Raw genomic sequence first — 15753 nt, forward strand, 5'->3', positions numbered from 1 at the left:
AAGTTGTAGCTGGTACATAGGACTACGCAAGTCGTGTAGATCGTTTGCACTTTGGAGCTATGGTTTAGCAGATAATTCGCCGTGTAAACTCGTTGTCAGGCTCGTATCGGGGTTAACTGAACGAACTGAAAGCCGGTTCAGTGGCCGACCGTCACCAGGATAGAGCCACCGCGTGGGACGTCGCGATGGCCGCGCGTCGCCGTTGCCCTGACCGCGCAGGCCACGACGCGCCTGAGCTCGGCGTTATCACCGCAGCTACCGCCCGCACTCAGCCGCGCCTCCATTTTTGCATTTCGCCTTCTCCTTCGCCGTTCACAGCACCCGCAGTAGCTGCAACCTCGGCACCGCAGCGCCGCCGTCGTCGTTGACGGCACAAGCCACGCCTAGCCGCTTCTCCATCACCGCAACAGCACCACCGCCATCCCAGCGACTCCCTACGCCAGCCCGTGCCCACTGATTGAGCTCGGTAAGCTCCAGCCCCACGCACAGCCTCGCCAGAGCTCCGCCACCACCTTCGTCGCCGTGGTCAGACCTAATCCGACCACCGCTAGCAGTGTTAGTGAGTGCATTAGCTTCATCGTAGTGTGTCGATGCTCGGCGTAGCGTTTGATTGAGCCGCCGTGGCTTCCACCGGCGTCTCACCGTCGACCCACACCTCCGCCCCGCCATTGGCGCCGCCGTAGTAGCTAGCTCCGACGAGAGGTCTCACCAAGTAGTGCATTGTGTGCGTGAGGTCGAGTAGATCACCGTGTGAAGATGTCACCGCCGGCAGGTTCGTCGTCGGCGAGCTCTGGCCGCGCCAGTAGAGTAGCGCCGCCTGCTCTATTCTTGTCTCAATGACATGTGGGGTCCTCTGTCAGCGGGTCCCACCGGTCAGCGACAGCAGTATTGAAAGCTAGTTCATTTTGAATTTAGATTTCATGTGTTTTGTGAATTTTAGATCTCCAGTTTGGTAGCTTCAAAAATTGTGCAATAAATTGTGTAGTGTTCCTTAGGAAGTGAAGTATTTAAGAAAAATATATTCTTGACACTTACAGTAGAAATTTTAGGAGATTTAAATAGAGATTTGAAATGTGTTTTTGAATGCATGCAAATTTGTTTATTTTATATCTAGAGTTCCTGTGCTCCAAAAATTATGAAATTTTTGTGGTAAGTTAGTCTTAACATATATGAGCTCTGATAAAAATTTGAGGATAAGTGCATGTGTAGATTTGTAGTTATAGATTTTTATTTTATAAATAGTGAATCCTTGTATGAATTTTTATAAATTATTTATGGATCCATTATTCATGAAATTTGTTGGGGGATATCTTAGTACAATAAGGATGATAAGAAAAATAGGAAATCTGTTGCTTGACACTTTTCACTAGGGTTTTCTATTTATGCTACTTTAAGCCTTTCTGTCTTGTCATTTTTGTATAGAATGTTTTACTATATAAAATGGCATGAAATTTTTAGAGTAGTCTTTTAGTAACCTTAGTAAAGCACTGTAAATTTTTAAGAATTTATGAAGTACATCTGGTATATGTTTATTATTTAACCTATGTATCCAAATAAAATAATAAAGGCATATAAAGAAATAGTTTGGGCTTCATAATTATATTTTCTTGGATGTATTTTGTATGCTTAAACTGTTGGTAGGCTTTATGTTGTCAAACTTTGAGTGATTACATGAAGTAGAAGTATTGTTGCATGATAGGGATGATGTTTGCTGTAAAAATGGTTAATAACAAAGTTGTAGATAAATTGATAAGCTTTCCAGAAAGTCCAGGATCACTGCATTTGGATTAGTAGAACTCCAGTTATGAGTGAAACAAGTAGCTGCTGTTTTGTGATATAGTAGATGTATTGTGGAAGTAGTTAATTAAATAATCAAGAAGAGATATGCACCTACTCAGTAGAACATGATGCACTTGTTAACATATATGCATTCATGATATCTTATGCCATATTCATGCATCTAGGATCGGAGGAAGAAATAACGTTGCTGGAATTTGACGAAGCAGAGGAAGGGGACCAGCAGGAGAATCCTCAAGTCGCAGCTCCCGAAGGCGCGGAGCAGAATCCTGAAGAGCTTCCGGAGTGTCCTGACCACCGCCCCACTTCCTTTCTGCGAGGCAAGCCTCGAAGCATTCTAAGTCTCCCAGTATTTTACAAATGATTACTTAAGTACTTATGATTGATGCATTAGGTTATAAGAGTTGAATGGAACCACTTGATGCATATAAATTCCTTGTCCAGATATTACACCTTTAACCGGTATAGGTCCAGGATCGAATATATGCTTACCATGCTTAGATCGATAGAAGTCAGGTGATGTCCTGTCACCTGCGAGATATAGGTGGATACCGGAGCACGGTTGGCTATATTTGCTATCGTGGAACAGAACCATGGGGTAAAAGAAAATCGAGACCGGGCGGAATGTCGATAGAGAAGCAACAAGACATGGAGGTCTTGGGTGTGGATCTATCCCCGTCTATGTCGATTAAGGACCGTACCGTTGTTGGCGCTTCTGACAAGATTGAACGCATGCCTCTCACTTAGCTGGCCGGATAACTCATTCCGACTGCGAAGCCGAGTAATTCAACTCAGGCCAAGACCCGTTTTGTTGTGCGCTCCTTGCGAGGGGCGATCAGACTGAGTCCAAGGGCAGGCTAGGCCTGAACATCCTGGCATCTGGTGTCCCAGATTGTGCGGCGTAGTACGGACCCACGAAATGTAAACCTGAGTTGTACCAAAGGTGACCTAAGGCTGCCTTCGCGCGGTATGCCTGGGTTTGTGTTAGGAATAAATTCCCAGCTGGTTGAAATCGATTCGAATCGCCGTCTCTCTCGGATAGTGAGAAACTTGGCTAGTCCTAACATCGTAGTAACTGTGTTATGGAACATGACGGTTCGAATGAATATGGAAGTACAATACCTGCTATGGTTACTATTGTATGCTTTTAAATGATGTACCACATGTTTGGCACAGGATAGTTGCTAATTTAGAAATGGATAGTTATAATTAACTCGATAAAGGAATCGTAATTGTACAATGAGTCAATTGCTTTTATGCAAAATGTTGTCGAGTTATCTCCACTTATACAACCTTGCATAATCCTTGGAGTCATTTTATTTCTGGTTTATGACGGGTAAGTCTAGCTGAGTACCTTCTCGTACTCAGGGTTTTATTTCCCATTGTTGCAGATAGCACTGTGTATCATGGTTATTGCAAGAGTTGCTTCTATCCCGCCGTGGATGAGGAGTAAGCCTTGGGTAGGCTTCTTTATTAATCCCTATATTTGCTTTTGTGGACCGTGATCCTACTTGGCACTATATCAAACTATGTTGGAAACTTTATTTTCGAACTTAATTGCTTCCGCTTTATCTATCAAACTCGGTTTGTAATAACTTTTATTCGTACTCTGATGATGAAATGTATCTGTGAACTTTATGTAATATGTGGCATGTATGTTGAATCATGTACGATCTTGGTTGTTGTAAATCGTTTATCGAGACCCGTCGTGGTACTCGATGGACTACCGGGTTTATATGGGTTCAAGTATTACAGTGCGATCGCTTGCGGGCTGCCATTGTACTTGTACTCTTATAAATTGGTCGGTTCTGCGACAAGCATGGTGGCTGCTTTTTTGGTGAGCCCATTCTGATTCTATAGTTCCTTTTCCTAATACATAGCCTTGCTCTTTGCTTTGTCGTTTGAATGGAATAAAGCCGGATCTGACAATAGAATACACAGCCTGTCCGAGAGAGCTCTACCTGATGACTGGTTGCGAAATCTGTTCTCCTGTACAACAACAACAACAACAACAACAACAACAAAGCATTTAAGTCCTAAATAAGTTGTGGTAGACTAGAGTTGAAATTCGGTAGAAGCAATCAAGGTTCAGGCACGTGAATAGCTGTTTTTCAAGTACTCCTATCTAAGGCTAAGTCTTTGGGTATATTCCATCCTTTCAAGTCAACGCTGTTATTTAGCCTATGAGGCAGAAATACCCTGCAACTCTTCTACGGCACGGCGTGTGTTCTTCCGAGCAATACATGCCTACCATTTTCTAATTTGATGTTCCTGTGGTTTTTTTGTCTGCCTTGCAAAGCCTTGTCCTAAACATTGTTATGTACTCAACTGAATAAAAACAAGTTATTTAATTGCTATAGCATTTCATCTGCAGTTTCTCCTGATCTTGCACCATGAATGTAAGAGTTGGGCTTAGTTCTACCACTGAAGGAGTTCTCAAATCTCCAGGAAGTTGATCATTTGTCAGTGTCTTTGACTTCAATATGCATGCCGTGTGAGCTCTGATTCAGAATACGTCGGCTTATGTAGCCTATTCTCTTTCGCTTCAATACTGTAATTTGGCTCAATTTTTTTTTTGTTAGGACCCTGATGCCGCCTAGAGGCTCTACTTAGCCAAATATAGCCTGTTCGCTTGCTTGTAAACGATCGTAAATTTCCAGCCGGGAACAGTGTTTTTCTCTCACACCAAACCAGCAAGCAGTAAATAATCCACGATCGTTTACGGCCTCCCGAACGGGCTAAGATTGACATCCTATTACTATGCTAGGTTTAGATTACTATGCTATCCTCAACTTTACTTGCCTGGTAACTTTTTATAATGGTCTAATTGAAACTCTATTCTACAGAGAATGTGCATGCTCTCTTTTATTCGTCCAAGTCTGAGACTTGATCCGGAGTGCTCATGACGATGGACCGATAAGGGACTCATGCATGGGCGAAATGGTTGCAGATCTCAGACTGGGGACATGGATGTAGATCTCAAACTGGTTATCAAGCAATGGGAGGTAAACAAAAAGCAATCATTTTCTACATGATCTAATGTACATATTATCCCTTCATCTTTGACAAAAAAGATAAACTAAAGAAAAAGCATTGGCTGAAAATTCACATGTCATAGGAATTTAGGTGTGCTGCAGCCCTCATATTTCCTAATTAACTACTTCAGTTATTGCCATTTAATGTTTCGAGACATGTGAGTAGCTTCATGGATAGCTAATAATCTTATTCAACTGAAATGACATTAGAACTTCCCTACTGAGACCACTCAAATATTTATGCACATGGTAATTTTAAAAGCCTCCTAAAAATGGATGGCATATTGGAATTACTCTCTTTTTGAAGGGATATTTATTTATAATGCATTGTGTAACCATATTTGTTGTTCTGTTGAACGTTGGTCCTTTACAGCGGCAAGGGCAATACAGGTGAACCTATTGGCATTTTCTGAAGAATTTGATCTGGAGCATCAGGTAATCTCCAGATTCATTCAAAAAATAGTTTCTCCATGTGACCTTGTTTGTCTATGACTGCATAGATAGTGGTGGCAAGCAAATGAGGTCCTATCAGGAATTGAGAGCACTAAAATGAATAATTAAGAGACAGTAACCTCCTCAAAGTGTTAATAAATATGTTACAATTGTTCTACGTGATTGGGTTGTAGTGGAGCTTCCTCCAGTACCAAGTTATGAAGAAGTGGTTTGTATATGTGTTTCAGTTTCATGCTCAAGTTATTTACAGTCATTTTCCACTAGGGCCTCTATGTGTTAGTTTTCCCTTTATCTTTTCTTTGCATTACCTGTTATATGCTACATAATTTAACGTAAGACCAAGGCCAATATGGAGAGACATCCAGGCTGTATATATAACCCCTTTTATTAGGATGGCAAAAGAGAACACAGTTGGAATTGGGTTTCAATTTTATACAGTTTTACCTTCTGTACAAATTTACAAGAACAAAACCGTACATATTGAAAATAATATCATCCCCATAACCTAGTATCTTATTGTATTTCTTAACTTTAATGCATTATGATCTTTGGTTGGGTTAATGATAGATATCGATCTTCCCCTTGACTGTGCCGATAATAATTGTACATTACTTCCTCACAAGAATATTTTTTTTGGGTGGTGTTTGCAAATTGATGGGAGTGTAAGAAGGCTTATGCCAATGTACCATTATAAGTAATCTATAATCAAAACATATATATATATATATATATATATATATATATAGAAGTAATCTGTACGATTATAAGCAATATGTCTTTTAACATATTTATTTCCTTTTACTGTTCCATCTCTATCAAAAAATTAGATCTCCCAAAAAAAAACAGGCAATCCTCTGTGCACAAAAGTCTATTTTCATGGCGACATTACAAATTTATGCTTTATTTCACACGGTGTCCACTGTTTTTGTGGCTCCGGTCCTTGTTCTTCTTTAACATAGTACATTTACATATGAATTCTATAGGATGAACCAGAACGGACCAACATCATTGAAAAAAAAAGGAAAGCACAGATCTTACTCAAACAGAGGCCCTGCAGGCAAAAGCACAAAAATATCTTGCTCCTGCATCTTCAGATTCCCCTCCCAAAAGGTATGTTTTCCCCACTGTGTGTCCATCTTCGAGCATGATGGTATCATTCTACAAAAACCACGGTTCAAAGACTTTTACAGGGAGCATATTCATCCAACCTGTTCTATCCAAACTGCAGATCGAGAAAGGAAGAGCCAAAGCCACAGGGAAAAGGAACTGCACGCAGGACCTCTCTGTCAGCAAAAGAAGTGAACAAAGTTCGTCTGAACAAATTGTTTTCTGTTTTCATATAGATTCATACTAACTCACGATTAGGATCTAACTTTCGACCCACTTTTCTTGTATTCTAGGTTCATCAGGTTCCTTTTAGATGCGTGCTATACAAAGTGCAAGAAAACTTGCTTCTGCAGCCTGCCTGTATAAAGAGTTTAAAAACTTATGATGTATTAAGAGTCTAGAACTATTGTATGCCTGACTTTTGCATATGCGGCAGGCAGCGTGTAGCGTCTTTAGACGGTGGCCTTTCCGACCGTGAAGCAAAATTCTAAACAACTGATATGCACTGTCTCAGGATGCAAGATCTGTATAATTATGCTCCGGACAGCGTTACTACTAATCATGGTAGCGAATGTACAAAACCACTGTGTGGACCCAGTGTTCATGCATTCTTTAACCTACCGCCGTGTATACTAATTAAGCTTATATGTAATCGTCCGCACCGTTTCAGACATTTTATAGTTTATTTATATAACATATATACCCTGTTAATCCTTGTACAATCCATCAACCATCCAATTGGCCACGCGTGCAAGCAATGTACTAGTAAAAATGACGAGAGCTAGCTAACAGAAAAGATAGACAAAAACGGAGCTGGTGAGGCCAGTTACCGTGCGTGCGTGCCATATGTAGCATTTTCTTTACAGTTTTGCGATATATTTGTTTTGACTGATTTCTATGTACCTCGTATAGGTACAGTAGCGGATCCAGGTTTTACTCAAGAGTAATACCTAGTGTCTAGTGATATGAATAAGATCTTCTATGTCCTTGTCAAGCTTTGCATATGAATAAGATCAAAATATACATGAAAAGGTCATAAAAAAGATTAATTATTAAACATACAATGTGGAGATTATGTAAATCCATCATCCATATTTCTACTTTCAAATCAATCCAATTAAAATATTGAATCTGAATAAAGTTCAGTGTAGAAATATTGCCTCACCTCACAGTCTCACAGTCGGATGGCCAGGGGTACGTAGGTGGGGGCCGGGGCCACAGGCCTGGACCCTGGACGGCAGCTAGCGGTCAGCGAGGCGTGCGGCGATCTGCGCGGCACATGCGGAAGCAGGATTAGAGATGAAAACGGATCAGATATGGTATATTTGTGTTCGGATTCAGATTTGAATACGGACAATGTCAACCATGTCGGATAGGATATGATTTAATATCGACATCATAAATATGCGATTTGAGTATTCAGATACGGATACGGTGTCGGATGTTGAATACTCGAACTCGGATATGGACATATCTGAACCCCTCTAAACGGATTCGGTCTCAAATACGGTCGAAAAATATCCATACCATTTTCACCCCCTAAGCAGGATGGACGGCTTGGTAAGCTGCGCCAGCGGCAGGATGGGCGGCCAGCTCCAACCTCCAGCGATGTGCCCAGGCCCTAGTCATTGGGCTGAAAATTTCCAGGGGATATGTAGCCCTTATTTAGTTTATCTAAACTCCTGAAAAGTGCACTATATAAAAAAAGATTTCTTGTCACATCAAACTTGTGATACATGTATGGAGTACTAAATGTAGACGAAATCAAAAACTAATTGCACAGTTTGCTTTAATTTTGCGAGACGAATCTTTTGAGCCTAATTAGTCAATGTTTGGACAATAATTTACAATACAAACGAAATGCTACAGTATGGAATCTTCACTATGCAAAGTTTGCCTGCGCAAATTTAGCCCAACTAAACACCGCAGTAGTTTTACTAGGCCTAGGGCCTGGGCCCTAGGGGCCTAGGTTACAGATCCACCCCTATAGGTATATGACAATTTGTATGGACATTGTATATGACGTGCTATCAGTTTCTGTAGCGTAATTTTATTTTCCCTTTTTTATTGTTCTATTTGTTGCTGTGCTGAACTCAAACCATGCCACATTATGACTTTGCATTGTGGAATCTAGTTAGATTGTGATTGGGGTTCTTGTATTTTTAGTATTGACCTCATGCAACGGAATCCTAGCCGGTATAAACTTATTTGGTGTTTGGTTATTTTTGAACGGATAAAACCATGTTTGATTGCTTGCATTGTGTTGCATGTAGTCACCTCAATGTTCTAGTAGATGGGCCACCTGTTTTTAGTAGATGTTGGACATTTCATGTTTGTGTATTCCTATTATTGGCTAGTGCATCCCTGTAATAATTGTCTATTACAACCAAATATGATGTACTGGCATATGCTATATTGAGCTTTTTTTGAGCATTTTACAAACATTTATAAGAGTGTCGTTGGCAACCACAAATACTGAAATACACATTAACTGTATATTATATATGTTTGGGCATAGCTAATGCAAGCAAAAAAAAAAAATCCTTAGTTTAAAAAAAACTGAGCCCACAGCCCATTGGTCTGGTGTATTTGTTGTAGGCTTTGACCCATATGCTTCTATTTCACTTTATTCTATAAAACCTCTATATTTGCAAAATCTATGATACGATAACATGGATTTTGCATTGAAACAAACGCACTACATGCACTAAAAAATTTCGAGATAAGATAAGGCATGCGTCATTTATGTTATTTCTTTGTGAATCATAGTGACACCCTACTCTTATGAGCATCACATAAGACTAAGACGAACCTATAAATCTTGAGATGGATATGTCGCTTACCATTAGAAGAACAGCACCAGAAAAATGCGAGTACTCGTAACCATCAAAAGTGGATTGTCCGTGGTCCTCTAATAGACTTCACTTTTGTGGGTTCATGAACAACCTTAACTTTTGTGGGTTCATGAACAACCCGACCTGTGGCGGATTTAGGATTTTACTGATGGATATGCTGCCTAAATTTTTTTTATATAGAATTCGGTAAATCTACTTTATTAATTCTGTAAAAATTATAAAATTTGCAATGTGATTTGGTACGCATATACTAAGTAACATGATAAGGTTAAATTTAAGGATTAAGTTGAAACCATTCACAAAATACAATATAAGAGTAAAGATTGAATCTCACCTCAATTCCAATCACAGAGTCCCGTGTAAGTCTCCGCCGCCGCCAGTTACCGTGCGTGCGTGCCATATGTAGCATTTTCTTTACAGTTTTGCGATATATTTGTTTTGACTGATTTCTATGTACCTCGTATAGGTACAGTAGCGGATCCAGGTTTTACTCAAGAGTAATACCTAGTGTCTAGTGATATGAATAAGATCTTCTATGTCCTTGTCAATCTTTGCATATGAATAAGATCAAAATATACATGAAAAGGTCATAAAAAAGATTAATTATTAAACATACAATGTGGAGATTCTGTAAATCCATCATCCATATTTCTACTTTCAAATCAATCCAATTAAAATATTGAATCTGAATAAAGTTCAGTGTAGAAATATTGCCTCACCTCACAGTCTCAGTCGGATGGCCAGGGGTACGTAGGTGGGGGCCGGGGCCACAGGCCTGGACCCTGGACGGCAGCTAGCGGTCAGCGACGCGTGCGGCGATCTGCGCGGCACCTGCGGAGAATATTTTTTTTTAATTTTAACTTTATTTTTTAATATAATTTTAAATCTAACACTGACGATTTTTTTAAAACTAACACTTTTGACCGCGCCTATTGCCCTGACGTGGCCAAATGCCTGTGCCGTGCCATGCATGGTGGCGCGACACATGGCTAACGTGGCGTGGGGCGGCCGGGGGGCCGCTGACGTGGCCGGTCCTGCCGCGCCACCCATCATGACGCGGCACTGCCGCGCCCTGATCCATGGCGCGGCAGGGCCAAATAAATATAGCACGCGAACCCCCCGCCCGCACGCACCCCTGCCCGCCCGCACACGCCGCCAGCCAGCCGCCGCGCCCCGCTGCTGCCCAGCGCACGCCTCCAGCGCCCGCACGCGGCCGTGCCCGCCCACGCCGCGCCCGCCCAAGCCCTCGCCGGCCACTCCTGCCAGCCGCGGCCGCCCGTGCCTCGCAGTACCCTCGCCGGCCACGCCACAAACGCCGGCGCGTCAAGGCTGCCCGCTCCTAAGGTACATCTCTCTTGATTTAAAGTTATTTTGATTATTATTGTATTAGTTATTTAGTTTATGATTTACGTAGGTTGTTTTTAGATTTTAGGTATTTATTATTTAGTTTGTGATTATTATTGTTTTATGATAATTGGTTTGTGATTGATTAGGTATTTATTATTTAGTTTGTAGTTAGTTATTTAGTTAGGGATTGTAGCGAGCCGGTCGATGGATTGTAATTCATTCGAACGTTTCGATCATGGGTTAATCCTACCGTGGCCGTAACGTTGAGCGTAACTCGCTCCCTCGCTTCTTGGTTGGTGTTTATTTTACGATCTCTAGCCCCTATCCACGTCTATAGCACATGACCATCGGATTTTACCTCTTTTGCTCGCTTGTTTATCCTAGCCTTATGCCGATATATACATGTGCTTTCATATTGCATTACAAGTAGTTTAAATTTTGCAATGCTACATAATGTTAATTTAAATTTTGTTAATTTGAATACTCTAACGCTTTGTTTATCAATTTGTAACAGGATGGCCCCTCCCACGCAGCACCCGTTGTACCCCATTCTGAAGGTGGAGTACGACGACCAGCACCGAGCACACATCTTGAGTGACAATGACGCAGAGGTGTCCTTGCCTCCTTTGAGGCCCCACACTCACACCAGGGCGCATCAGTGGGACGAGCGTTATACGCCGCACATACGGCGTGCCGACTTTCTCGAGCTTGTCCGTGTTGTCAACCACGGTCTTCCGTCCCTTGACTCAGCACTACTACTGCAGCTGTAGACTGGTGCGAGTGCATTCTTTGTACGTAAACTTTCTTGTAACAAATTGGAGGCAACTAACAGTCGTTCTATTCTTATAACAGGTGAAGGCCTGAGACCCACACATTCCACCTACCTTATGGCGAGATGATCTTGACGTTGCAGGACGTGAAGGCTATTTTAGGCCTTCGGTTGGGGGGACTTCCAGTGACAGGGATAGTTGACAACGATCACTGGAGGGAGCTGGTGGCTCAGTTTACTGGTTTTCTTCCACCGGACGACGAGGTTTCCAAGAAAAATAAGTGAGAAATTCAAGCCTATTTAATACTTGCATTGCTTTCCTGCAGCAATCGGGTCTCATTTTCTTTAATCAATTACAGGAAAAGTTTCGGTGTTTTGTCGTCCTGGATCACAGGGCGCTTTGAGTACTTGGACCCACAAGCTGAGGAGGCACAGATCGATAGGTTCGCTCGAGTGTGGCTCTGGCGCTTTCTTGGTGCTTTCCTCTTCCCAGACGCCTCGGGCAACACCATCAGCTGTATCTTCCTTGACATACTTCGCCAGCCATGGGAGAACATAGCGGGGTACAGCTGGGGCTGCGCAGTCCTGGCATGGACGTATCGACAGCTATGCGTTGCCTGCCGTCGCACCTCAGGACATGCGAACCTTGGGGGTTGCTCCTACCTACTCTAGGTTTAGTGTTGGGAACGATTGCCCGTTGGGAGGCCCCTTAATAATGGTTTACCGATAAGTACTTCGGTTTATTATATTCTTCTAGACAGTTAGATATGATGAGATTATTTGTTGCTAATTCGTTATCGTATTCAATGCAGCAATAGAACAGGCATGATACACTTCCTACAGCTCTGTATATCTGGACGGAAGCACAGTTAGTTAGAGGGAATGCGTGGCGCAAGTACAGGGAGTATACGGACGGTCTCGACGTCCTGACATAGCACCAGGTTACGCTCTCTATACTATCGTAGCAGTGTCTTTTTCAATGTACACTATATCACAACCTAACACAATTACGAAATTTCAGGTGTTTTGGTGTCCTTGGGATTCTTCGGAGCTCCAGGACTATCTGAGTCCTATCACAAGGGACGAGTCACACGAGTATCGCTGCGACGTCCCTCTTGTTTTCTTTCATGTGGTCGAGATTCACTTGTCCATCCGGGTCTACAGATAGTTTGGAAGAATGACATGGTGCCCACCACCGCTTTACTCCACCAATCAAGAATTGCACGGGTGCGTTATCGATTAATAACAATGCTACAATTCAGAGGTGTGTTTGGTACAACTAACATCGTTTTGTTGCAGGTTTGACCGCAGGAAGATGTACAAGACCAAGGATTGGCGCGTGACACATAGCTCATACATCCATTTGTGGAAGACCAGGGTACCACATGCGGTCCTTGAGGGTTCTCCACACGACCAGCATACCTTCGACGAGTACCTGTGGTGGCTTCACAGGTCTACGAGGACACATATCAAGCCCCCGTACACTGACGTGGCGATTGACGAGGACTCGGAGGAAGATGTCATCGAAGATGTGTACGACGTCACCACTAGGGAGGACATAGCTACAGAGAGCCCCGCTTCAAAGATACGTGGTAAGATACTTGAATGGTATAATTTGTTATCTTTTTGGTATTAAGTATGTGTACTAAAACTGTCCAACCGCGTTTCTGTACCTAGGCGACACAATTGTCAAGGCTGTCCAACGAAGCAGCGTTCTGGCTTCACGAGTCTAGAGGGCAGGGGCCAGGCGTTCTCGTGGCTTTTATGGAGGTAAACATAAACTTGTCCGTTTCGAAAATATTTCTTTATTGTATATGCGTTTGGCTAATGAACTAACTTTAACGTCTATTTATGTAGAAGGTGAAGAAGAGCTGCAGGAAGCTAGCTCAGAAGTTGAGCTGCATGGACACCCCTTATGAGGAACCGTCACTCCCCGCGTGGTCGGGTGGCACGTCTTCAGCCTCTTTGAGGACACCAGCCGGCTCTTCTCAGGTGAAGACGCAAGGTGCCACTTCCGCGGTGCGTACACCACCACATCTTAGCGCCGGGAAGGACCCTGCAGCCGAGGACGAGGAGGACGACGATGACGACGACGAACCCCCAGGCTTCCGCGGACAGCATGGCCAGTGGGACGAATGGCCGCAGGACGAGATCGGCATGTCTCAGCTAGGTGGTGCCCCGTTTGGCACCCAAGGAGCCTCACAGGTACTAACAAAGATAGTTTATTTCAGTACGTAGGCTCCATGAACTAACGATCATAAAGAATTATAAGTAATCGTGCGTATCATATACCTGCAGGGTATGAGCCATACGCACCGTCGACGCGACCATACCGACGTTGGCTACACTCCCAATGTGTTGCCAACAAATCCGAAGAGATAGAGGCGTCCGAGGGATCCTTAAACTCCTGGGTCTTAGTTTGTTTTGGTCAAACGAATATTGATATCCGAAACTTGCGGAGTTATTTGGTTATTTTATGTCAAACTTATGTCAAAACAATGAATATGTTATGTGGCAGCTTGTCAACTTGCTTCTTATTCGTTTCGTTGAGTCGCGGCAGCATTGCCAGCGAGATTAAGTACCCTGCGTTCGGGAACCAGCAGTCCCGGCGTATCTGGACACCGGTGGTAATTTTTCGTAATTGATTAGTTAAAATGGTGCATAACCGTATTATGAAAGACGAAAAACTAATTATTGGCTTACCAAATTCTCTATTCAGCCGTGAAAAAACTCAACAATATACTGGCGCGACGCGTTTTAATTCTACCATCCAGGTAGCCCAGGCCGATGGCGGGCGCAGCGGTAGGTGTTGGTGCTCGTGCGGTATGTTTGGTCCAGCCGCGCCACGCAACACGGCGCGGCTCTGCCGCGCCAGGGTCGGTGGCGCGGCAGTGTCGCGCCGTGATGGGTGGCGCGGCAGGACTGGCCACATCAGTGGCCCCCCGGCCACCCCACGCCACGTCAGCCCTGTGCCGCGCCACCATGCATGGCGCGGCACAGGCATTTGGCCGCGCCAGGACAATAAGCGTGGCCAAAAGTGTTAGTTTAAAAAAATTCATCAATGTTAGATTTAAAATTATATTAAAAAATGGTTAAAATTTAAAAAAAATCCCTGCGGAAGCAGGATGGACGGCTTGGTAAGCTGCGCCAGCGGCGGGATGGGCCCTAGGGGCCTAGGTTACGGATCCACCCCTATATAGGTATATGACAATTTGTATGGACATTGTATATGACTTGCTATCAGTTTCTGTAGCGCAATTTTATTTTTCCCTATTTTATTGTTCTATTTGTTGCTGTGCTGAACTCAAACCATACCACATTATGACTTTGCATTGTGGAATCTAGTTAGATTGTGATTGGGGTTCTTGTATTATTAGTATTGACCTCATGCAACGGAATCCTAGCTGGTATAAACTTATTTGGTGTTTGGTTATTTTTGAACGGATAAAACCATGTTTGATTGCTTGCATTGTGTTGCATGTAGTCACCTCAATGTTCTAGTAGATGGGCCACCTGTTTTTAGTAGATGTTGGGCATGTGAGAACATTTAATGTTTGTGTATTCCTATTATTGGCTAGTGCATACCTGTATTAATTGTCTATTACAACCAAATATGATGTACTGGCATATGCTATATTGAGCTTGTTTTGAGCATTTTACAAACCTTTATAAGAGTGTCGTTGGCAACCACAAATACTGAAATACACATTAACTGTATATTATATATGTTTGGATGTAGCTAATGCAAGCAACAAAAAAAATCCTTAGTTTAAAAAAAAACTGAGTCCACAGCCCATTGGTCTGGTGTATTTGTTGTAGGCTTTGACCCATATGCTTCTATTTCACTTTATTCTATAAAACCTATATATTTGCAAAATCTATGATACGATAACATGGATTTTGCATTGAAACAAATGCACTACATGCACTAAGAAAATTTCGAGATAAGATAAGGCATGCGTCATTTATGTTATTTCTTTGTGAATCATAGTGACACCCTACTCTTATGAGCATCCCAAAAGACTAAGACGAACCTATAAATCTTGAGATGGATATGTCGCTTACCATTAGAAGAACAGCACCAGAAAGGCTAAAAAAAAAACAGCACCAGAAAAATGCGAGTACTCGTAACCATCAAAAGTGGGTTGTCCGTGGTCCTCTAATAGACTTCACTTTTATGGGTTCATGAACAACCTTAACTTTTGTGGGTTCATGAACAACCCGACCTGTGGCGGATTTATGATTTTACTGATGGATATGCTGCCTAAATTTTTTATATAGAATTTGGTAAATCTACTTTATTAATTATGTAAAAATTATAAAATTTGCAATGTGATTTGGTGCACATATACTAAGTAACATGATAAGGTTAAATTTAAGAATTAAGTTG

The 15753-nt window shown here is 42.5% G+C and overlaps 2 long non-coding RNA genes across 2 annotated transcripts; one reads left to right on the top strand and one right to left on the bottom strand.

The window, feature by feature from the left end:
* Window positions 1-4737: 4737 nt before the first annotated feature.
* Window positions 4738-6406, top strand: LOC136520097 (uncharacterized). The gene is made up of 3 exons (XR_010775132.1): window positions 4738-4802; window positions 5206-5267; window positions 6269-6406. It is a non-coding gene; the product is annotated as an uncharacterized lncRNA (long non-coding RNA).
* On the bottom strand, window positions 6323-8033 carry LOC136520098 (uncharacterized). The gene is made up of 3 exons (XR_010775133.1): window positions 7920-8033; window positions 7558-7660; window positions 6323-6443 (listed from the first exon to the last, which is right to left on the bottom strand). It is a non-coding gene; the product is annotated as an uncharacterized lncRNA (long non-coding RNA).
* Window positions 8034-15753: the final 7720 nt, after the last annotated feature.

The sequence above is a fragment of the Miscanthus floridulus genome, chromosome 18, assembly GCF_019320115.1.
Source record: "Miscanthus floridulus cultivar M001 chromosome 18, ASM1932011v1, whole genome shotgun sequence".
In the NCBI taxonomy this organism is placed as follows: Eukaryota; Viridiplantae; Streptophyta; class Magnoliopsida; order Poales; family Poaceae; genus Miscanthus; species Miscanthus floridulus.